Genomic DNA, 22,182 nt, shown 5'->3' with positions numbered 1-22,182 from the left:
CCCTCTGTTTCAGCCCTTCTGTTTCAGCCCCTCTGTTTCAGCCCCTCTGTTTCTCTCCCTCTGTTTCTCGACCTCTGTTTCTTGCCCTCTGTTTCTCGCCCTCTGATTCAGCCCCTCTGTTTCAGCCCCTCTGTTTCAGCCCCTCTGTTTCTCGCCCTCTGTTTCAGCCACTGTGTTTCACGCCCTCTGTTTCAGCCCCTCTGTTTCAGCCCCTCTGTTTCAGCCCCTCTGTTTCAGCCCCTCTGTTTCTCGCACTCTGTATCAGCCCCTCTGTTTCTGGCCCTCTGTTTCTCGCCCTCTGTTTCAGCCTCTCTGTTTCTGCCACGCTGTTTCAGCCCCTCTGTTTCAGCCCCTCTGTTTCTCGTACTCTGTTTCAGCCCCTCTGTTTCTCGCCCTCTGTTTCAGCCCCTCTGATTCAGCCCCTCTGATTCTCGCCCTCTGTTTCTGCCCCTCTGTTTCTCGCCCTCTGTTTCTGCCCCTCTGTTTCAGCCCCTCTGTTTCAGCCCCTCTGTTTCAGCCGCTCTGTTTCTCGCCCTCTGTTTCAGCCCCTCTGTTTCTGGCCCTCTGTTTCAGCCCCTCTATTTCTCGCCCTCTGTTTCAGCCCGCCTGTTTCAGCCCCTCTGTTTCAGCCCCTCTCTTTCAGTCCCTCTGTTTCTCGCCCTCTGTTCCTCGCCCTCTGTTTCAGCCCCTCTGTTTCTCGCCCTCTGTTTCAGCCCCTGTGTTTCACGCCCTCTGTTTCAGCCCTTCTGTTTCAGCCCCTCTGTTTCAGCCCTTCTGTTTCAGCCCCTCTGTTTCTCGCCCTCTGTTTCTCGCCCTCTGTTTCTCGCCCTCTGATTCAGTCCCTCTGTTTCAGCCCCTCTCTTTCTCGCCCTCTGTTTCAGCCACTGTGTTTCACGCCCTCTGTTTCAGCCCCTCTGTTTTAGCCACTCTGTTTCAGCCCCTCTGTTTCTCGCCCCTCTGTTTCTCGCCCTCTGTTTCAGCCCCTCTCTTTCTCGCCCTCTGTTTCAGCCACTGTGTTTCACGCCCTCTGTTTCAGCCCCTCTGTTTCAGCCACTCTGTTTCAGCCCCTCTGTTTCTCGCCCCTCTGTTTCTCGCCCTCTGTTTCTCGCCCTCTGTTTCAGCCCCTCTGTTTCTCGCCCTCTGTTTCAGCCCCTCTGTTTCAGCCCCTCTGTTTCAGCCCCTCTGTTTCTCGCCCTCTGTTTCAGCCCCTCTGTTTCTCGCCCTCTGTTTCTGTCCCTCTGAGTTAGCCCCTCTGTTTCAGCCCCTCTGTTTCAGCCCCTCTGTTTCTCGCCCTCTGTTTCAGCCCCTCTGTTTCGCGCTCTCTGTTTCAGCCCCTCTGTTTCTCGCCCTCTGTTTCTGTCCCTCTGAGTTAGCCCCTCTGTTTCAACCCCTCTGTTTCAGCCCCTCTGTTTCTCGCCCTCTGTTTCTGCCCCTCTGTTTCTAGCCCTCTGTTTCAGCCCCTCTGTTTCTCGCCCTCTGTTTCAGCCCCTCTGATTCAGCCCCTCTGTTTCAGCCCCTCTGAATCAGCCCCTCTGATTCAGCTGCTCTGTTTCAGCCCCTCTGTTTCAGCCCCTCTGTTTCAGCCCCTTTGTTTCTCGCCCTCTGTTTCAGCCCCTCGGTTTCTCGCCCTCTGTTTCAGCCCCTCTGTTTCTCGCCCTCTGTTTCAGGCCCTGTGTTTCAGTCCCTCTGTTTCAGTCCCTCTGTTTCTCGGCCTCTGTTTCAGCCCCTCTGTTTCTCGCCCTCTGTTTCAGCCCCTCTGTTTCAGACCCTCTGTTTCAGCCCCTCTGTTTCTCGCCCTCTGTTTCAGCCCCTCTGTTTCTCGCCCACCGTTTCAGCCTCTCTGTTTCTCGCTCTCTGTTTCAGCCCCTCTGTTTCAGCCCCTCTGTTTCAGCCCCTCTGTTTCAGCCCCTCTGTTTCTCGCCCTCTGTTTCAGCCCCTCTGATTCAGCCCCTCTGTTTCAGACCCTCTGATTCAGCCCCTCTGTTTCAGCCCCTCTATTTCAGCCCCTCTGTTTCAGCCCCTCTGTTTCAGCCCCTCTGTTTCTCGCCCTCTGTTTCAGCCCCTCTGTTTCTCGCCCGCTGTTTCAGCCCCTCTGTTTCTCGCCCTCTGTTTCAGCTCGTCAGATTCAGCCCCTCTGATTCAGCCCCTCTGTTTCAGCCCCTCTGATTCAGCCCCTCTGTTTCAGCCCCTCTATTTCAGCCCCTCTGTTTCAGCCCCTCTGTTTCAGCCCCTCTGTTTCTCGCCCTCTGTTTCAGCCCCTCTGTTTCTCGCCCGCTGTTTCAGCCCCTCTGTTTCTCGCCCTCTGTTTCAGCTCGTCAGATTCAGCCCCTCTGTTTCAGCCCCTCTGATTCAGCCCCTCAGTTTCAGCCCCTCTGTTTCAGCCCCTCTGTTTGATCCCCTCTGATTCTCGCGATCAGTTTCTCACCATCTGTTTCTCGCCATCTGTTTCAGCCCCTCTGTTTTTCGCCCTCTGTTTCAGCCCCTCTGTTTCAGCCCCTCTGTTTCAGCCCCTCTGTTTCAGCCCCTCTGTTTCTCGCCCTCTGTTTCAGCCCCTCTGATTCAGCCCCTCTGTTTCAGCCCCTCTGATTCAGCCCCTCTGTTTCAGCCCCTCTATTTCAGCCCCTCTGTTTCAGCCCCTCTGTTTCAGCCCCTCTGTTTCTCGCCCTCTGTTTCAGCCCCTCTGTTTCTCGCCCGCTGTTTCAGCCCCTCTGTTTCTCGCCCTCTGTTTCAGCTCGTCAGATTCAGCCCCTCTGTTTCAGCCCCTCTGATTCAGCCCCTCAGTTTCAGCCCCTCTGTTTCAGCCCCTCTGTTTGATCCCCTCTGATTCTCGCGATCAGTTTCTCACCATCTGTTTCTCGCCATCTGTTTCAGCCCCTCTGTTTTTCGCCCTCTGTTTCAGCCCCTCTGTTTCTCGCCCTCTGTTTCAGGCTCTCTGTTTCAGCCCATTTGTTTCTCGCCCTCTGTTTCAGCCCCTCTGTTTCAGCCGCTCTGATTCAGCCCCTCAGATTCAGCCCCTCTGTTTCTCGCCCTCTGTTTCAGCCCCTCTGTTTTAGACCCTCTGTTTCAGCGCCTCTGTTTCAGCCCCTCTGTTTCTCACCCTCTGTTTCAGCCCCTCTGTTTCAGTCCTTCTGTTTCAGCCCCTCTGTTTCAGCCCCTCTGTTTCAGCCCCTCTGTTTCTCGCCCTCTGTTTCAGCCCCTCGGTTTCTCGCCCTCTGTTTCAGCCCCTCTGTTTCAGCCCCTCTGTTTCAGCCCCTCTGTTTCAGCCCCTCTGTTTCTCGACCTCTGTTTCAGCCCCTCTATTTCTCGCCCTCTGTTTCTGCCCCTCTGATTTAGCCCCTCTGTTTCAGCCCCGCTGTTTCAGGCCCTCTGTTTCTCGCCCTCTGTTTCAGCCCCTCTATTTCGTGCTCTCTGTTCACCCCCTCTGTTTCAGTCCTTCTGTTTCAGCCCCTCTGTTTCAGCCCCTCTGTTTCAGGCCCTCTGTTTCTCGCCCTCTGTTTCAGCCCCTCTATTTCGTGCTCTCTGTTTCAGCCCCTCTGTTTCAGCCACCCTGTTTCTCGCCCTCTGTTTCAGCCCCTCTGTTTCTCGCCCTCTGTTTCAGCCCCTCTGATTCTCGCCTTCTGTTTCAGCCCCTCTGATTCAGCCCCTCTGTTTCAGCCCCTCTGTATCAGCCCCTCTGTTTCATCCACCCTGTTTCTCGCCCTCTGTTTCTAGCCCTCTGTTTCAGCCCCTCTGTTTTTCGCCCTCTGTTTCAGCCCCTCTGTTTCAGCCCCTCTGTTTCTCGCCATCTGTTTCTGCCCCTCTGTTTCTCGCCCTCTGTTTCAGCCCCTCTGTTTCCCGCCCTCTGTTTCAGCCCCTCTGATTCAGCCCCTCTGTTTCAGCCCCTCTGTTTCTCCACCTCTGTTCCAGCCCCTCTGTTTCAGCCCCTCTGTTTCAGCCACTCTGTTTCAGCCCCTCTGATTCAGCCACACTCATTCAGCCCCTCTGATTCAGCCCCTCTGTTTCAGCCCCTCTGTTTCTCGGCCTCTGTTTCAGCCCCTGTTTTTTGCCCTCTTTTTCAGCCCCTCTGTTTCAGCCCGTCTGTTTCAGCCACTTTGTTTCTCGCCCACTGTTTCAGCCCCTCTGTTTCTCACTCTCTGTTTCAGCCCCTCTGATTCAGCCCCTCTGTTTCTCGCCCTCTGTATCAGCCCCTCTGTTTCAGCCCCTCTGTTTCAGCCCCTCTGTTTCTCGCCCTCTGTTACTCGCCCTCTGTTTAAGCCCCTCTGTTTCTCGCCCGCTGTTTCAGCCCCTCTGTTCCAGCCCCTCTAATTCAGCCCCTCTGATTCAGCCCCTCTGTTTCTCGCCCTCTGTTTCAGCCCCTCTGTTTCAGCCCTTCTGTTTCAGCCCCTCTGTTTCAGCCCCTCTGTTTCTCGCCCTCTGTTTCAGCCCCTCTGTTTCTCGCCCTCTGTTTCAGCCCCTCTGTTTCAGCCCCTCTGTTTCAGCCCCTCTGTTTCTCGCCCTCTGTTTCAGCCCCTCTGTTCCTCGCCCTCTGTTTCTGTCCCTCTGAGTTAGCCCCTCTGTTTCAGCCCCTCTGTTTCAGACCCTCTGTTTCCCTCCCCTCTGTTTCAGCCCCTCCATTTCGCGCTCTCTGTTTCAGCCCCTCTGTTTCAGCCACTCTGTTTCTCGCCCTCTGTTTCAGCCCCTCTGTTTCTCGCCCTCTGTTTCAGCCCCTCTGTTTCTCGCCCTCTGTTTCAGCCCCTCTGATTCAGCCCCTCTGTTTCAGGCCCTCTGAATCAGCCCCTCTGATTCAGCTGCTCTGTTTCAGCCCCTCTGTTTCAGCCCCTCTGTTTCAGCCCCTTTGTTTCTCGCCCTCTGTTTCAGCCCCTCGGTTTCTCGCCCTCTGTTTCAGCCCCTCTGTTTCTCGCCCTCTGTTTCAGGCCCTGTGTTTCAGCCCCTCTGTTTCAGTCCCTCTGTTTCTCACCCTCTGTTTCAGCCCCTCTGTTTCTCGCCCTCTGTTTCAGCCCCTCTGTTTCAGCCCCTCTGTTTCAGCCCCTCTGTTTCTCGCCCTCTGTTTCAGCCACTCTGTTTCTCGCCCTCTGTTTCAGCCCCTCTGTTTCTCGCCCACCGTTTCAGCCTCTCTGTTTCTCGCCCTCTGTTTCAGCCGCTCTGTTTCAGCCCCTCTGTTTCAGCCCCTCTGTTTCAGCCCCTCTGTTTCTCGCCCTCTGTTTCAGCCCCTCTGTTTCTCGCCCTCTGTTTCAGCCCCTCTGATTCAGCCCCTCTGTTTCAGGTCCTCTGATTCAGCCCCTCTGTTTCAGCACCTCTGTTTCAGCCCCTCTGTTTCTCGCCCTCTGTTTCAGCCCCTCTGTTTCTCGCCCGCTGTTTCAGCCCCTCTGTTTCTCGCCCTCTGTTTCAGCTCGTCAGATTCAGCCCCTCTGTTTCAGCCCCTCTGATTCAGCCCCTCAGTTTCAGCCCCTCTGTTTCAGCCCCTCTGTTTGATCCCCTCTGATTCTCGCGATCAGTTTCTCACCATCTGTTTCTCGCCATCTGTTTCAGCCCCTCTGTTTTTCGCCCTCTGTTTCAGCCCCTCTGTTTCTCGCCCTCTGTTTCAGGCTCTCTGTTTCAGCCCATTTGTTTCTCGCCCTCTGTTTCAGCCCCTCTGTTTCAGCCGCTCTGATTCAGCCCCTCAGATTCAGCCCCTCTGTTTCTCGCCCTCTGTTTCAGCCCCTCTGTTTTAGACCCTCTGTTTCAGCGCCTCTGTTTCAGCCCCTCTGTTTCTCACCCTCTGTTTCAGCCCCTCTGTTTCAGTCCTTCTGTTTCAGCCCCTCTGTTTCAGCCCCTCTGTTTCAGCCCCTCTGTTTCTCGCCCTCTGTTTCAGCCCCTCGGTTTCTCGCCCTCTGTTTCAGCCCCTCTGTTTCAGCCCCTCTGTTTCAGCCCCTCTGTTTCAGCCCCTCTGTTTCTCGACCTCTGTTTCAGCCCCTCTATTTCTCGCCCTCTGTTTCTGCCCCTCTGATTTAGCCCCTCTGTTTCAGCCCCGCTGTTTCAGGCCCTCTGTTTCTCGCCCTCTGTTTCAGCCCCTCTATTTCGTGCTCTCTGTTCACCCCCTCTGTTTCAGTCCTTCTGTTTCAGCCCCTCTGTTTCAGCCCCACTGTTTCTCGCCCTCTGTTTCAGCCTCTCTGTTTCTCGCCCTCTGTTTCAGCCCCTCTATTTCGTGCTCTCTGTTTCACCCCCTCTGTTTCAGCCACCCTGTTTCTCGCCCTCTGTTTCAGCCCCTCTGTTTCTCGCCCTCTGTTTCAGCCCCTCTGATTCTCGCCTTCTGTTTCAGCCCCTCTGTTTCAGCCCCTCTGTTTCAGCCCCTCTGTATCAGCCCCTCTGTTTCATCCACCCTGTTTCTCGCCCTCTGTTTCTAGCCCTCTGTTTCAGCCCCTCTGTTTTTCGCCCTCTGTTTCAGCCCCTCTGTTTCAGCCCCTCTGTTTCTCGCCATCTGTTTCTGCCCCTCTGTTTCTCGCCCTCTGTTTCAGCCCCTCTGTTTCCCGCCCTCTGTTTCAGCCCCTCTGATTCAGCCCCTCTGTTTCAGCCCCTCTGTTTCTCCACCTCTGTTCCAGCCCCTCTGTTTCAGCCCCTCTGTTTCAGCCACTCTGTTTCAGCCCCTCTGATTCAGCCACACTCATTCAGCCCCTCTGATTCAGCCCCTCTGTTTCAGCCCCTCTGTTTCTCGGCCTCTGTTTCAGCCCCTGTTTTTTGCCCTCTTTTTCAGCCCCTCTGTTTCAGCCCGTCTGTTTCAGCCACTCTGTTTCTCGCCCACTGTTTCAGCCCCTCTGTTTCTCACTCTCTGTTTCAGCCCCTCTGATTCAGCCCCTCTGTTTCTCGCCCTCTGTATCAGCCCCTCTGTTTCAGCCCCTCTGTTTCAGCCCCTCTGTTTCTCGCCCTCTGTTACTCGCCCTCTGTTTAAGCCCCTCTGTTTCTCGCCCGCTGTTTCAGCCCCTCTGTTCCAGCCCCTCTAATTCAGCCCCTCTGATTCAGCCCCTCTGTTTCTCGCCCTCTGTTTCAGCCCCTCTGTTTCAGCCCTTCTGTTTCAGCCCCTCTGTTTCAGCCCCTCTGTTTCTCGCCCTCTGTTTCAGCCCCTCTGTTTCTCGCCCTCTGTTTCAGCCCCTCTGTTTCAGCCCCTCTGTTTCAGCCCCTCTGTTTCTCGCCCTCTGTTTCAGCCCCTCTGTTTCTCGCCCTCTGTTTCTGTCCCTCTGAGTTAGCCCCTCTGTTTCAGCCCCTCTGTTTCAGACCCTCTGTTTCCCTCCCCTCTGTTTCAGCCCCTCCATTTCGCGCTCTCTGTTTCAGCCCCTCTGTTTCAGCCACTCTGTTTCTCGCCCTCTGTTTCAGCCCCTCTGTTTCTCGCCCTCTGTTTCAGCCCCTCTGTTTCTCGCCCTCTGTTTCAGCCCCTCTGATTCAGCCCCTCTGTTTCAGCCCCTCTGAATCAGCCCCTCTGATTCAGCTGCTCTGTTTCAGCCCCTCTGTTTCAGCCCCTCTGTTTCAGCCCCTTTGTTTCTCGCCCTCTGTTTCAGCCCCTCGGTTTCTCGCCCTCTGTTTCAGCCCCTCTGTTTCTCGCCCTCTGTTTCAGGCCCTGTGTTTCAGCCCCTCTGTTTCAGTCCCTCTGTTTCTCACCCTCTGTTTCAGCCCCTCTGTTTCTCGCCCTCTGTTTCAGCCCCTCTGTTTCAGCCCCTCTGTTTCAGCCCCTCTGTTTCTCGCCCTCTGTTTCAGCCCCTCTGTTTCTCGCCCACCGTTTCAGCCTCTCTGTTTCTCGCCCTCTGTTTCAGCCGCTCTGTTTCAGCCCCTCTGTTTCAGCCCCTCTGTTTCAGCCCCTCTGTTTCTCGCCCTCTGTTTCAGCCCCTCTGTTTCTCGCCCTCTGTTTCAGCCCCTCTGATTCAGCCCCTCTGTTTCAGGTCCTCTGATTCAGCCCCTCTGTTTCAGCACCTCTATTTCAGCCCCTCTGTTTCAGCCACTCTGTTTCAGCCCCTCTGTTTCTCGCCATCTGTTTCAGCCCCTCTGTTTCTCGCCCGCTGTTTCAGCCCCTCTGTTTCTCGCCCTCTGTTTCAGCCCCTCTGTTTCCCGCCCTCTGTTTCTCGCCCTCTGTTTTAGCCCCTCTGTTTCAGCTCCTCTGTTTCAGCCCCTCTGTTTCAGACCCTCTGTTTCTCGCCCTCTGTTTCAGCCCCTCTGTTTCTCGCCCTCTGTTTCAGCCCCTCTGATTCAGTCCCTCTGATTCAGCCACACTGTTTCAGCCCCTCTGTTTCAGCCCCTCTGTTTCAGCCCCTCTGTTTCAGCCCCTCTGTTTCATCCCCTCTGTTTCTCGCGCTCTGTTTCTCACCATCTGTTTCTCGCCATCTGTTTAAGCCCCTCTGTTTTTCGCCCTCTGTTTCAGCCCCTCTTTTTCCCGCCCTCTGTTTCAGCCCCTCTGATTCAGCCCCTGTGTTTCAGCCCCTCTGTTTCTCCCCCTCTGTTCCAGCCCCTCTGTTTCAGCCCCTCTGTTTCAGCCACTCTGTTTCAGCCCCTCTGATTCAGCCACACTCATTCAGCCCCTCTGATTCAGCCCCTCTGTTTCAGCCCCTCTGTTTCTCGGCCTCTGTTTCAGCCCCTCTGTTTTTCGCCCTCTTTTTCAGCCCCTCTGTTTCAGCCCGTCTGTTTCAGCCACTCTGGTTCTCGCCCACTGTTTCAGCCCCTCTGTTTCTCACTCTCTGTTTCAGCCCCTCTGATTCAGCCCCTCTGTTTCTCGCCCTCTGTATCAGCCCCTCTGTTTCAGCCCCTCTGTTTCAGCCCCTCTGTTTCTCGCCCTCTGTTACTCGCCCTCTGTTTAAGCCCCTCTGTTTCTCGCCCTCTGTTTCAGCCCCTCTGTTCCAGCCCCTCTAATTCAGCCCCTCTGATTCAGCCCCTCTGTTTCTCGCCCTCTGTTTCAGCCCCTCTGTTTCAGCCCTTCTGTTTCAGCCCCTCTGTTTCAGCCCCTCTGTTTCTCTCCCTCTGTTTCTCGCCCTCTGTTTCTTGCCCTCTGTTTCTCGCCCTCTGATTCAGCCCCTCTGTTTCAGCCCCTCTGTTTCAGCCCCTCTGTTTCTCGCCCTCTGTTTCAGCCACTGTGTTTCACGCCCTCTGTTTCAGCCCCTCTGTTTCAGCCCCTCTGTTTCAGCCCCTCTGTTTCAGCCCCTCTGTTTCTCGCACTCTGTTTCAGCCCCTCTGTTTCTGGCCCTCTGTTTCTCGCCCTCTGTTTCAGCCTCTCTGTTTCTGCCACGCTGTTTCAGCCCCTCTGTTTCAGCCCCTCTGTTTCTCGTACTCTGTTTCAGCCCCTCTGTTTCTCGCCCTCTGTTTCAGCCCCTCTGATTCAGCCCCTCTGATTCTCGCCCTCTGTTTCTGCCCCTCTGTTTCTCGCCCTCTGTTTCTGCCCCTCTGTTTCAGCCCCTCTGTTTCAGCCCCTCTGTTTCAGCCCCTCTGTTTCTCGCCCTCTGTTTCAGCCCCTCTGTTTCTGGCCCTCTGTTTCAGCCCCTCTATTTCTCGCCCTCTGTTTCAGCCCGCCTGTTTCAGCCCCTCTGTTTCAGCCCCTCTCTTTCAGTCCCTCTGTTTCTCGCCCTCTGTTCCTCGCCCTCTGTTTCAGCCCCTCTGTTTCTCGCCCTCTGTTTCAGCCCCTGTGTTTCACGCCCTCTGTTTCAGCCCTTCTGTTTCAGCCCCTCTGTTTCAGCCCTTCTGTTTCAGCCCCTCTGTTCTCGCCCTCTGTTTCTCGCCCTCTGTTTCTCGCCCTCTGATTCAGTCCCTCTGTTTCAGCCCCTCTCTTTCTCGCCCTCTGTTTCAGCCACTGTGTTTCACGCCCTCTGTTTCAGCCCCTCTGTTTCAGCCACTCTGTTTCAGCCCCTCTGTTTCTCGCCCCTCTGTTTCTCGCCCTCTGTTTCAGCCCCTCTGTTTCTTGCCCTCTGTTTCTCGCCCTCTGTTTCAGCCCCTCTGTTTCAGCCCCTCTGTTTCAGCCCCTCTGTTTCAGACCTTCTGTTTCTCGCCCTCTGTTTCAGCCCCTCTGTTTCTCGCCCTCTGTTTCAGCCCCTCTGATTCAGTCCCTCTGATTCAGACCCACTGTTTCAGCCCCTCTGTTTCAGCCCCTCTGTTTCTCGCCCTCTATTTCTCGCCCTCTGTTTTTCGCCCTCTGTTTCAGCCCCTCCGTTTCTCGCCCTCTGTTTCAGCCACTCTGTTTCAGCCCCTCTGTTTCTCGCCCTCTGTTTCAGTCCCTCTGTTTCAGTCCCTCTGTTTCTCGCCCTCTGTTTCTCGCCCTCTGTTTCAGCCCCTCTGTTTCAGCCCGTCTGTTTCAGCCCCTCTGTTTCTCGCCCTCTGTTTCAGCCCCTCTGTTTCTCGCCCTCTGTTTCTTCCCCTCTGTTTCTCGCCCTCTGTTTCATCACCTCTGTTTCAGCCCCTCTGTTTCAGCCCCTCTGTTTCAGCCCCTCTGTTTCTCGCCCTATGTTTCAGCCCCTCTGTTTCAGCCCCTCTGTTTCAGCCCCTCTGTTTCAGCCCCTCTGTTTCTCGCCCTCTGTTTCTTCCCCTCTGTTTCTCTCCCTCTGTTTCATCACCTCTGTTTCAGCCTCTCTTTTCAGCCCCTCTGTTTCAGCCCCTCTGTTTCTCGCCCTATGTTTCAGCCCCTCTGTTTCAGCCCCTCTGTTTCAGCCCCACTGTTTCAGCCCCTCTGTTTCTCGCCCTCTGTTTCAGCCCCTGTGTTTCTTGCCCTCTGTTTCTCGCTCTCTGTTTCAGCCCCTCTGTTTCAGCCCCACTGTTTCAGCCCCTCTGTTTCAGCCCCTCTGTTTCAGACCCTCTGGTTCTCGCCCTCTGTTTCAGCCCCTCTGTTTCTCGCCCTCTGTTTCAGCCCCTTTGATTCAGTCCCTCTGATTCAGCCGCTCTGTTTCAGCCCCTCTGTTTCAGCCCCTCTGTTTCTCGCCCTCTGTTTCTCGCCCTCTGTTTCTTGCCCTCTGTTTCTCACCCTCTGTTTCAGCCCTTCTGTTTCAGCCCCTCTGTTTCAGCCCCTCTGTTTCTCGCCCTGTGTTTCAGTTACTGTGTTTCACGCCCTCTGTTTCAGCCCCTCTGTTTCAGCCCCTCTGTTTCTCGCCCTCTGTTTCAGCCCCTCTGTTTCTTGCCCACTGTTTCTCGCCCTCTGTTTCAGCCCCTCTGTTTCAGCCCCTCTGTTTCAGCCCCTCTGTTTCTTGCCCTCTGTTTCTCGCCCTCTGTTTCAGCCCCTCTTTTTCTCGCCCTCTGTTTCAGCCCCTCTGATTCAGTCCCTCTGATTCAGCCCCTCTGTTTCAGCCCCTCTGGTTCAGACCCTCTGTTTCAGCCCCTCTGTTTCTCGCCCTCTGTTTCAGCCACTCTGTTTCAGCCCCTCTGTTTCTCGCCCTCTGTTTCAGTCCCTCTGTTTCTCGCCCTCTGTTTCAGCCCCTCTGTTTCTCGCCCTCTGTTTCAGCCCCTCTGTTTCATCCCCTCTGTTTCAGCCCCTCTGTTTCTCGCCATCTGTTTCAGCCCCTCTGCTTCTCGTCCTCATTTCCTTCCCCTCTGTTTCTCGCCCTCTGTTTCATCACCTCTGTTTCAGCCCCTCTGTTTCAGCCCCTCTGTTTCAGCCCCTCTGTTTCTCGCCCTCTGTTTCAGCCCCTCTGTTTCTCGCCCTCTGTTTCAGCCCCTCTGTTTCAGCCCCTCTGTTTCAGCCCCTCTGTTTCAGCCCCTCTGTTTCAGTCCCTCTGTTTCTCGCCCTATGTTTCTCGCCCTCTGTTTCAGCCCCTCTGTTTCTAGCCCTCTGTTTCAGCCCCTGTGTTTCATGCCCTCTGTTTCAGCCACTCTGTTTCAGCCCCTCTGTTTCTCGCCCTCTGTTTCAGCCCCTCTGTTTCAGCCCCTCTGTTTCAGCCCCTCTGTTTCTCGCCCTCTGTTTCAGCCCCTCTGTTTCTCGCCCTCTGTTTCAGCCGCTATGATTCAGTCCCTCTGATTCAGCCCCTCTGTTTCAGCCCCTCTGTTTCAGCCCCTCTGTTTCTTGCCCTCTGTTTCTTCCCCTCTGTTTCTCGCCCTCTGTTTCATCACCTCTGTTTCAGCCCCTCTGTTTCAGCCCCACTGTTTCTCGACCTCTGTTTCAGCCCCTCTGTTTCTCGCCCTCTGTTTCAGCCCCTCTGTTTCAGCCCCTCTGTTTCAGCCCCTCTGTTTCAGTCCCTCTGTTTCTCGCCCTCTGTTTCTCGCCCTCTGTTTCAGCCCCACTGTTTCTCGCCCTCTGTTTCAGCCCCTCTGTTTCTCGCCCTCTGTTTCAGCCCCTCTGTTTCAGCCCCTCTGTTTCAGCCCCTCTGTTTCAGTCCCTCTGTTTCTCGCCCTCTGTTTCTCGCCCTCTGTTTCAGCCCCTCTGTTTCAGTCCCTCTGTTTCTCGCCCTCTGTTTCTCGCCCTCTGTTTCAGCCCCACTGTTTCTCCCCCTCTGTTTCAGCCTCTCTGTTTCTGCCCGCTGTTTCAGCCCCTCTGTTTCAGCCCCTCTGTTTCTCGTACTCTGTTTCAGCCCCTCTGTTTCTCGCCCTCTGTTTCAGCCCCTCTGATTCAGCCCCTCTGATTCTCGCCCTCTGTTTCTGCCCCTCTGTTTCTCGCCCTGTGTTCCAGCCCCTCTGTTTCTCGCCCTCTGTTTCTGCCCCTCTGTTTCAGCCCCTCTGTTTCAGCCCCTCTGTTTCAGCCCCTCTGTTTCTGGCCCTCTGTTTCAGCCCCTCTATTTCTCGCCCTCTGTTTCAGCCCCTCTGTTTCAGCCCCTCTGTTTCAGCCCCTCTCTTTCAGTCCCTCTGTTTCTCGCCCTCTGTTCCTCGCCCTCTGTTTCAGCCCCTCTGTTTCTCGCCCTCTGTTTCAGCCCCTGTGTTTCACGCCCTCTGTTTCAGCACCTCTGTTTCAGCCCCTCTGTTTCAGCCCCTCTGTTTCAGCCCCTCTGTTTCTCGCCCTGTGTTTCAGCCCCTCTGTTTCAGCCCCTCTGTTTCTCGCTCTCTGTTTCAGCCCCTCTGTTTCAGCCCCTCTGTTTCAGCCCCTCTGTTTCTCGCCCTCTGTTTCAGCCCCTCTGTTTCTCGCTCTCTGTTTCAGCCCCTCTGATTCAGTCCGTCTGATTCAGCCCCTCTGTTTCAGCCCCTCTGTTTCAGCCCCTCTGTTTCTCGCCCTCTGTTTCTCGCCCTCTGTTTCTTGCCCTGTGTTTCTCACTCACTGTTTCAGCCCCTCTGTTTCAGCCCCTCTGTTTCAGCCCCTCTGTTTCAGCCCCTCTGTTTCTCGCCCTCTGTTTCAGCCCCTCTGTTTCTCGCCCTCTGTTTCTTGCCCTCTGTTTCTCGCCCTCTGTTTCAGCCCCTCTGTTTCAGCCCCTCTGTTTCAGCCCCTCTGTTTCTCGCCCTCTGTTTCAGCCCCTGTGTTTCACGCCCTCTGTTTCAGCCCCTCTGTTTCAGCCCCTCTGTTTCAGCCACTCTGTTTCTCGCCCTCTGTTTCAGCCCCTCTGTTTCTTGCACTCTGTTTCTTGCCCTGTTTCAGCCCCTCTGTTTCAGCCCCTCTGTTTCAGCCCCTCTGTTTCAGACCCTCTGTTTCTCGCCCTCTGTTTCAGCCCCTCTGATTCAGCCCCTCTGATTCAGTCCCTCTGTTTCCCGCCCCTCTGGTTCCCGCCCCTCTGTTTCAGCCCCTCTGTTTCTAGACCCCAGTTTCAGCCCCTCTGTTTCTCGCCCCCTGTTTCAGCCCCTTTGTTTCTCGCCCTCTGTTTCTCGCCCTCTGTTTCAGCCCCTCTGTTTCTCGCCCTCTGTTTCAGCCCCTCTGTTTCACTCCCTCTGTTTCAGAACCTCTGTTTCTCGCCCTCTGTTTCAGCCCCTCTGTTTCTCGCCCTCTGTTTCAGCCCCTCTGTTTCAGCCCCTCTGTTTCAGCCCCTCTGTTTCTCCCCCTCTGTTTCAGCCTCTCTGTTTCTGCCTGCTGTTTCAGCCCCTCTGTTTCAGCCCCTCTGTTTCTCGTACTCTGTTTCAGCCCCTCTGTTTCTCGCCCTCTGTTTCAGCCCCTCTGATTCAGCCCCTCTGATTCTCGCCCTCTGTTTCTGCCCCTCTGTTTCTCGCCCTCTGTTCCAGCCCCTCTGTTTCTCGCCCTCTGTTTCTGCCCCTCTGTTTCAGCCCCTCTGTTTCAGCCCCTCTGTTTCAGCCCCTCTGTTTCTGGCCCTCTGTTTCAGCCCCTCTATTTCTCGCCCTCTGTTTCAGCCCCTCTGTTTCAGCCCCTCTGTTTCAGCCCCTCTCTTTCAGTCCCTCTGTTTCTCGCCCTCTGTTCCTCGCCCTCTGTTTCAGCCCCTCTGTTTCTCGCCCTCTGTTTCAGCCCCTGTGTTTCACGCCCTCTGTTTCAGCACCTCTGTTACAGCCCCTCTGTTTCAGCCCCTCTGTTTCAGCCCCTCTGTTTCTCGCCCTGTGTTTCAGCCCCTCTGTTTCAGCCCCTCTGTTTCTCGCTCTCTGTTTCAGCCCCTCTGTTTCAGCCCCTCTGTTTCAGCCCCTCTGTTTCTCGCCCTCTGATTCAGCACCTCTGTTTCTCGCTCTCTGTTTCAGCCCCTCTGATTCAGTCCGTCTGATTCAGCCCCTCTGTTTCAGCCCCTCTGTTTCAGCCCCTCTGTTTCTCGCCCTCTGTTTCTTGCCCTCTGTTTCTTGCCCTCTGTTTCTCGCCCTCTGATTCAGCCCCTCTGTTTCAGCCCCTCTGTTTCAGCCCCTCTGTTTCTCGCCCTCTGTTTCAGCCACTGTGTTTCACGCCCTCTGTTTCAGCCCCTCTGTTTCAGCCCCTCTGTTTCAGCCCCTCTGTTTCTCGCACTCTGTTTCAGCCCCTCTGTTTCTTGCCCTCTGTTTCTCGCCCTCTGTTTTAGCCCCTCTGTTTCAGCTCCTCTGTTTCAGCCCCTCTGTTTCAGACCCTCTGTTTCTCGCCCTCTGTTTCAGCCCCTCTGTTTCTCGCCCTCTGTTTCAGCCCCTCTGATTCAGTCCCTCTGATTCAGCCCCACTGTTTCAGCCCCTCTGTTTCAGCCCCTCTGTTTCTCGCCCTCTATTTCTCGCCCTCTGTTTTTCGCCCTCTGTTTCATCCCCTCCGTTTCTCGCCCTCTGTTTCAGCCACTCTGTTTCAGCCCCTCTGTTTCACGCCCTCTGTTTCAGTCCCTCTGTTTCTCGCCCTCTGTTTCAGCACCTCTGTTTCAGCCCCTCTGTTTCTCGCCCTCTGTTTCAGCCCCTCTGTTTCAGCCCGTCTGTTTCAGCCCCTCTGTTTATCGCCCTCTGTTTCAGCCCCTCTGTTTCTCGCCCTCTGTTTCTTCCCCTCTGTTTCTCGCCCTCTCTTTCATCACCTCTGTTTCAGCCCCTCTGATTCAGCCCCTCTGTTTCAGCCGCTCTGTTTCTCGCCCTATGTTTCAGCCCCTCTGTTTCAGCCCCTCTGTTTCAGCCCCTCTGTTTCAGCCCCTCTGTTTCTCGCCCTCTGTTTCTTCCCCTCTGTTTCTCGCCCTCTGTTTCATCACCTCTGTTTCAGCCTCTCTATTTCAGCCCCTCTGTTTCAGCCCCTCTGTTTCTCGACCTATGTTTCAGCCCCTCTGTTTCAGCCCCTCTGTTTCAGCCCCTCTGTTTCAGCCCCTCTGTTTCAGCCCCTCTGTTTCTCGCCCTCTGTTTCAGCCCCTGTGTTTCTTGCCCTCTGTTTCTCGCTCTCTGTTTCAGCCCCTCTGTTTCAGCCCCTCTGTTTCAGCCACTCTGTTTCAGCCCCTCTGTTTCTCGCCCTCTGTTTCAGACCCTCTGTTTCTCGCCCTCTGTTTCAGCCCCTCTGATTCAGTCCCTCTTATTCAGCCCCTCTGTTTCAGCCCCTCTGTTTCAGCCCCTCTGTTTCTCGCCCTCTGTTTCTCGCCCTCTGTTCCTTGCCCTCTGTTTCTCGCCCTCTGTTTCAGCCCCTCTGTTTCAGCCCCTCTGTTTCAGCCCCTCTGTTTCTCGCCCTGTGTTTCAGCCACTGTGTTTCACGCCCTCTGTTTCAGCCCCTCTGTTTCAGCCCCTCTGTTTCAGCCCCTCTGTTTCTCGCCCTCTGTTTCAGCCCCTCTGATTCAGTCCCTCTGATTCAGCCCCACTGTTTCAGCCCCTCTGTTTCAGCCCCTCTGTTTCTCGCCCTCTATTTCTCGCCCTCTGTTTTTCGCCCTCTGTTTCAGCCCCTCCGTTTCTCGCCCTCTGTTTCAGCCCCTCTGTTTCAGCCCCTCTGTTTCTCGCCCTCTATTTCTCGCCCTCTGTTTTTCGCCCTCTGTTTCAGCCCCTCCGTTTCTCGCCCTCTGTTTCAGCCACTCTGTTTCAGCCCCTCTGTTTCACGCCCTCTGTTTCAGTCCCTCTGTTTCTCGCCCTCTGTTTCAGCACCTCTGTTTCAGCCCCTCTGTTTCTCGCCCTCTGTTTCAGCCCCTCTGTTTCAGCCCGTCTGTTTCAGCCCCTCTGTTTCTCGCCCTCTGTTTCTTCCCCTCTGTTTCTCGCCCTCTCTTTCATCACCTCTGTTTCAGCCCCTCTGATTCAGCCCCTCTGTTTCAGCCCCTCTGTTTCTCGCCCTATGTTTCAGCCCCTCTGTTTCAGCCCCTCTGTTTCAGCCCCTCTGTTTCAGCCCCTCTGTTTCTCGCCCTCTGTTTCTTCCCCTCTGTTTCTCGCCCTCTGTTTCATCACCTCTGTTTCAGCCTCTCTATTTCAGCCCCTCTGTTTCAGCCCCTCTGTTTCTCGACCTATGTTTCAGCCCCTCTGTTTCAGCCCCTCTGTTTCAGCCCCTCTGTTTCAGCCCCTCTGTTCCAGCCCCTCTGTTTCTCGCCCTCTGTTTCAGCCCCTGTGTTTCTTGGCCTCTGTTTCTCGCTCTCTGTTTCAGCCCCTCTGTTTCAGCCCCTCTGTTTCAGCCCCTCTGTTTCTCGCCCTCTGTTTCAGACCCTCTGTTTCTCGCCCTCTGTTTCAGCCCCTCTGATTCAGTCCCTCTGATTCAGCCCCTCTGTTTCAGCCCCTCTGTTTCAGCCCCTCTGTTTCTCGCCCTCTGTTTCTCGCCCTCTGTTTCTTGCACTCTGTTTCTCGCCCTCTGTTTCAGCCCCTCTGTTTCAGCCCCTCTGTTTCAGCCCCTCTGTTTCTCGCCCTGTGTTTCAGCCACTGTGTTTCACGCCCTCTGTTTCAGCCCCTCTGTTTCAGCCCCTCTGTTTCAGCCCCTCTGTTTCTCGCCCTCTGTTTCAGCCCCTCTGATTCAGTCCCTCTGATTCAGCCCCACTGTTTCAGCCCCTCTGTTTCAGCCCCTCTGTTTCTCGCCCTCTATTTCTCGCCCTCTGTTTTTCGCCCTCTGTTTCAGCCCCTCCGTTTCTCGCCCTCTGTTTCAGCCACTCTGTTTCAGCCCCTCTGTTTCACGCCCTCTGTTTCAGTCCCTCTGTTTCTCGCCCTCTGTTTCAGCACCTCTGTTTCAGCCCCTCTGTTTCTCGCCCTCTGTTTCAGACCCTCTGTTTCAGCCCGTCTGTTTCAGCCCCTCTGTTTCTCGCCCTCTGTTCCTTCCCCTCTGTTTCTCGCCCTCTCTTTCATCACCTCTGTTTCAGCCCCTCTGTTTCAGCCCCTCTGTTTCTCGCCCTCTGTTTCAGCCCCTCTGTTTCTCGCCCTCTGTTTCAGCCCCTCTGATTCAGCCCCTCTGTTTCAGGTCCTCTGATTCAGCCCCTCTGTTTCAGCACCTCTATTTCAGCCCCTCTGTTTCAGCCACTCTGTTTCAGCCCCTCTGTTTCTCGCCATCTGTTTCAGCCCCTCTGTTTCTCGCCCGCTGTTTCAGCCCCTCTGTTTCTCGCCCTCTGTTTCAGCCCCTCTGTTTCCCGCCCTCTGTTTCTCGCCCTCTGTTTTAGCCCCTCTGTTTCAGCTCCTCTGTTTCAGCCCCTCTGTTTCAGACCCTCTGTTTCTCGCCCTCTGTTTCAGCCCCTCTGTTTCTCGCCCTCTGTTTCAGCCCCTCTGATTCAGTCCCTCTGATTCAGCCACACTGTTTCAGCCCCTCTGTTTCAGCCCCTCTGTTTCAGCCCCTCTGTTTCAGCCCCTCTGTTTCAGCCCCTCTGTTTCATCCCCTCTGTTTCTCGCGCTCTGTTTCTCACCATCTGTTTCTCGCCATCTGTTTCAGCCCCTCTGTTTTTCGCCCTCTGTTTCAGCCCCTCTTTTTCCCGCCCTCTGTTTCAGCCCCTCTGATTCAGCCCCTGTGTTTCAGCCCCTCTGTTTCTCCCCCTCTGTTCCAGCCCCTCTGTTTCAGCCCCTCTGTTTCAGCCACTCTGTTTCAGCCCCTCTGATTCAGCCACACTCATTCAGCCCCTCTGATTCAGCCCCTCTGTTTCAGCCCCTCTGTTTCTCGGCCTCTGTTTCAGCCCCTCTGTTTTTCGCCCTCTTTTTCAGCCCCTCTGTTTCAGCCACTCTGGTTCTCGCCCACTGTTTCAGCCCCTCTGTTTCTCACTCTCTGTTTCAGCCCCTCTGATTCAGCCCCTCTGTTTCTCGCCCTCTGTATCAGCCCCTCTGTTTCAGCCCCTCTGTTTCAGCCCCTCTGTTTCTCGCCCTCTGTTACTCGCCCTCTGTTTAAGCCCCTCTGTTTCTCGCCCTCTGTTTCAGCCCCTCTGTTCCAGCCCCTCTAATTCAGCCCCTCTGATTCAGCCCCTCTGTTTCTCGCCCTCTGTTTCAGCCCCTCTGTTTCAGCCCTTCTGTTTCAGCCCCTCTGTTTCAGCCCCTCTGTTTCTCTCCCTCTGTTTCTCGCCCTCTGTTTCTTGCCCTCTGTTTCTCGCCCTCTGATTCAGCCCCTCTGTTTCAGCCCCTCTGTTTCAGCCCCTCTGTTTCTCGCCCTCTGTTTCAGCCACTGTGTTTCACGCCCTCTGTTTCAGCCCCTCTGTTTCAGCCCCTCTGTTTCAGCCCCTCTGTTTCAGCCCCTCTGTTTCTCGCACTCTGTTTCAGCCCCTCTGTTTCTTGCCCTCTGTTTCTCGCCCTCTGTTTCAGCCTCTCTGTTTCTGCCCCGCTGTTTCAGCCCCTCTGTTTCAGCCCCTCTGTTTCTCGTACTCTGTTTCAGCCCCTCTGTTTCTCGCCCTCTGTTTCAGCCCCTCTGATTCAGCCCCTCTGATTCTCGCCCTCTGTTTCTGCCCCTCTGTTTCTCGCCCTCTGTTTCTGCCCCTCTGTTTCAGCCCCTCTGTTTCAGCCCCTCTGTTTCAGCCTCTCTGTTTCTCGCCCTCTGTTTCAGCCCCTCTGTTTCTGGCCCTCTGTTTCAGCCCCTCTATTTCTCGCCCTCTGTTTCAGCCCGCCTGTTTCAGCCCCTCTGTTTCAGCCCCTCTCTTTCAGTCCCTCTGTTTCTCGCCCTCTGTTCCTCGCCCTCTGTTTCAGCACCTCTGTTTCTCGCCCTCTGTTTCAGCCCCTGTGTTTCACGCCCTCTGTTTCAGCCCTTCTGTTTCAGCCCCTCTGTTTCAGCCCTTCTGTTTCAGCCCCTCTGTTTCTCGCCCTCTGTTTCTCGCCCTCTGTTTCTCGCCCTCTGATTCAGTCCCTCTGTTTCAGCCCCTCTCTTTCTCGCCCTCTGTTTCAGCCACTGTGTTTCACGCCCTCTGTTTCAGCCCCTCTGTTTCAGCCCCTCTGTTTCAGCCCCTCTGTTTCTCGCCCCTCTGTTTCTCGCCCTCTGTTTCAGCCCCTCTGTTTCTTGCCCTCTGTTTCTCGCCCTCTGTTTCAGCCCCTCTGTTTCAGCCCCTCTGTTTCAGCCCCTCTGTTTCAGACCTTCTGTTTCTCGCCCTCTGTTTCAGCCCCTCTGTTTCTCGCCCTCTGTTTCAGCCCCTCTGATTCAGTCCCTCTGATTCAGACCCACTGTTTCAGCCCCTCTGTTTCAGCCCCTTTGTTTCTCGCCCTCTATTTCTCGCCCTCTGTCTTTCGCCCTCTGTTTCAGCCCCTCCGTTTCTCGCCCTCTGTTTCAGCCAATCTGTTTCAGCCCCTCTGTTTCTCGCCCTCTGTTTCAGTCCCTCTGTTTCTCGCCCTCTGTTTCAGCCCCTCTGTTTCTCGCCCTCTGTTTCAGCCCCTCTGTTTCAGCCCGTCTGTTTCAGCCCCTCTGTTTCTCGCCCTCTGTTTCAGCCCCTCTGTTTCTCGCCCTCTGTTTCTTCCCCTCTGTTTCTCGCCCTCTGTTTCATCACCTCTGTTTCAGCCCCTCTGTTTCAGCCCCTCTGTTTCAGCCCCTCTGTTTCTCGCCCTATGTTTCAGCCCCTCTGTTTCAGCCCCTCTGTTTCAGCCCCTCTGTTTCAGCCCCTCTGTTTCTCGCCCTCTGTTTCTTCCCCTCTGTTTCTCGCCCTCTGTTTCATCACCTCTGTTTCAGCCTCTCTTTTCAGCCCCTCTGTTTCAGCCCCTCTGTTTCTCGCCCTATGTTTCAGCCCCTCTGTTTCAGCCCCTCTGTTTCAGCCCCACTGTTTCAGCCCCTCTGTTTCTCGCCCTCTGTTTCAGCCCCTGTGTTTCTTGCCCTCTGTTTCTCGCTCTCTGTTTCAGCCCCTCTGTTTCAGCCCCACTGTTTCAGCCCCTCTGTTTCAGCCCCTCTGTTTCAGACCCTCTGGTTCTCGCCCTCTGTTTCAGCCCCTCTGTTTCTCGCCCTCTGTTTCAGCCCCTCTGATTCAGTCCCTCTGATTCAGCCGCTCTGTTTCAGCCCCTCTGTTTCAGCCCCTCTGTTTCTCGCCCTCTGTTTCTTGCCCTCTGTTTCTTGCCCTCTGTTTCTCACCCTCTGTTTCAGCCCTTCTGTTTCAGCCCCTCTGTTTCAGCCCCTCTGTTTCTCGCCCTGTGTTTCAGCCACTGTGTTTCACGCCCTCTGTTTCAGCCCCTCTGTTTCAGCCCCTCTGTTTCTCGCCCTCTGTTTCAGCCCCTCTGTTTCTTGCCCACTGTTTCTCGCCCTCTGTTTCAGCCCCTCTGTTTCAGCCCCTCTGTTTCAGCCCCTCTGTTTCTTGCCCTCTGTTTCTCGCCCTCTGTTTCAGCCCCTCTTTTTCTCGCCCTCTGTTTCAGCCCCTCTGATTCAGTCCCTCTGATTCAGCCCCTCTGTTTCAGCCCCTCTGGTTCAGCCCCTCTGTTTCTCGCACTCTGTTTCTCGCCCTCTGTTTTTCGCCCTCTGTTTCAGCCCCTCTGTTTCTCGCCCTCTGTTTCAGCCACTCTGTTTCAGCCCCTCTGTTTCTCGCCCTCTGTTTCAGTCCCTCTGTTTCTCGCCCTCTGTTTCAGCCCCTCTGTTTCTCGCCCTCTGTTTCAGCCCCTCTGTTTCATCCCCTCTGTTTCAGCCCCTCTGTTTCTCGCCATCTGTTTCAGCCCCTCTGCTTCTCGTCCTCATTTCCTTCCCCTCTGTTTCTCGCCCTCTGTTTCATCACCTCTGTTTCAGCCCCTCTGTTTCAGCCCCTCTGTTTCAGCCCCTCTGTTTCTCGCCCTCTGTTTCAGCCCCTCTGTTTCTCGCCCTCTGTTTCAGCCCCTCTGTTTCAGCCCCTCTGTTTCAGCCCCTCTGTTTCAGCCCCTCTGTTTCAGTCCCTCTGTTTCTCGCCCTATGTTTCTCGCTCTCTGTTTCAGCCCCTCTGTTTCTAGCCCTCTGTTTCAGCCCCTGTGTTTCATGCCCTCTGTTTCAGCCACTCTGTTTCAGCCCCTCTGTTTCTCGCCCTCTGTTTCAGCCCCTCTGTTTCAGCCCCTCTGTTTCAGCCCCTCTGTTTCTCGCTCTCTGTTTCAGCCCCTCTGTTTCTCGCCCTCTGTTTCAGCCGCTATGATTCAGTCCCTCTGATTCAGCCCCTCTGTTTCAGCCCCTCTGTTTCAGCCCCTCTGTTTCTTGCCTTCTGTTTCTTCCCCTCTGTTTCTCGCCCTCTGTTTCATCACCTCTGTTTCAGCCCCTCTGTTTCAGCCCCTCCGTTTCTCGCCCTCTGTTTCAGCCACTCTGTTTCAGCCCCTCTGTTTCACGCCCTCTGTTTCAGTCCCTCTGTTTCTCGCCCTCTGTTTCAGCACCTCTGTTTCAGCCCCTCTGTTTCTCGCCCTCTGTTTCAGACCCTCTGTTTCAGCCCGTCTGTTTCAGCCCCTCTGTTTCTCGCCCTGTGTTTCAGCCCCTCTGTTTCTCGCCCTCTGTTCCTTCCCCTCTGTTTCTCGCCCTCTCTTTCATCACCTCTGTTTCAGCCCCTCTGTTTCAGCCCCTCTGTTTCTCGCCCTCTGTTTCAGCCCCTCTGTTTCTCGCCCTCTGTTTCAGCCCCTCTGATTCAGCCCCTCTGTTTC

This window comes from Chiloscyllium punctatum, chromosome 22, assembly GCF_047496795.1.
Source record: "Chiloscyllium punctatum isolate Juve2018m chromosome 22, sChiPun1.3, whole genome shotgun sequence".
NCBI classification, from domain to species: Eukaryota; Metazoa; Chordata; class Chondrichthyes; order Orectolobiformes; family Hemiscylliidae; genus Chiloscyllium; species Chiloscyllium punctatum.
Note: the sequence above shows the minus strand (reverse complement) of the source record.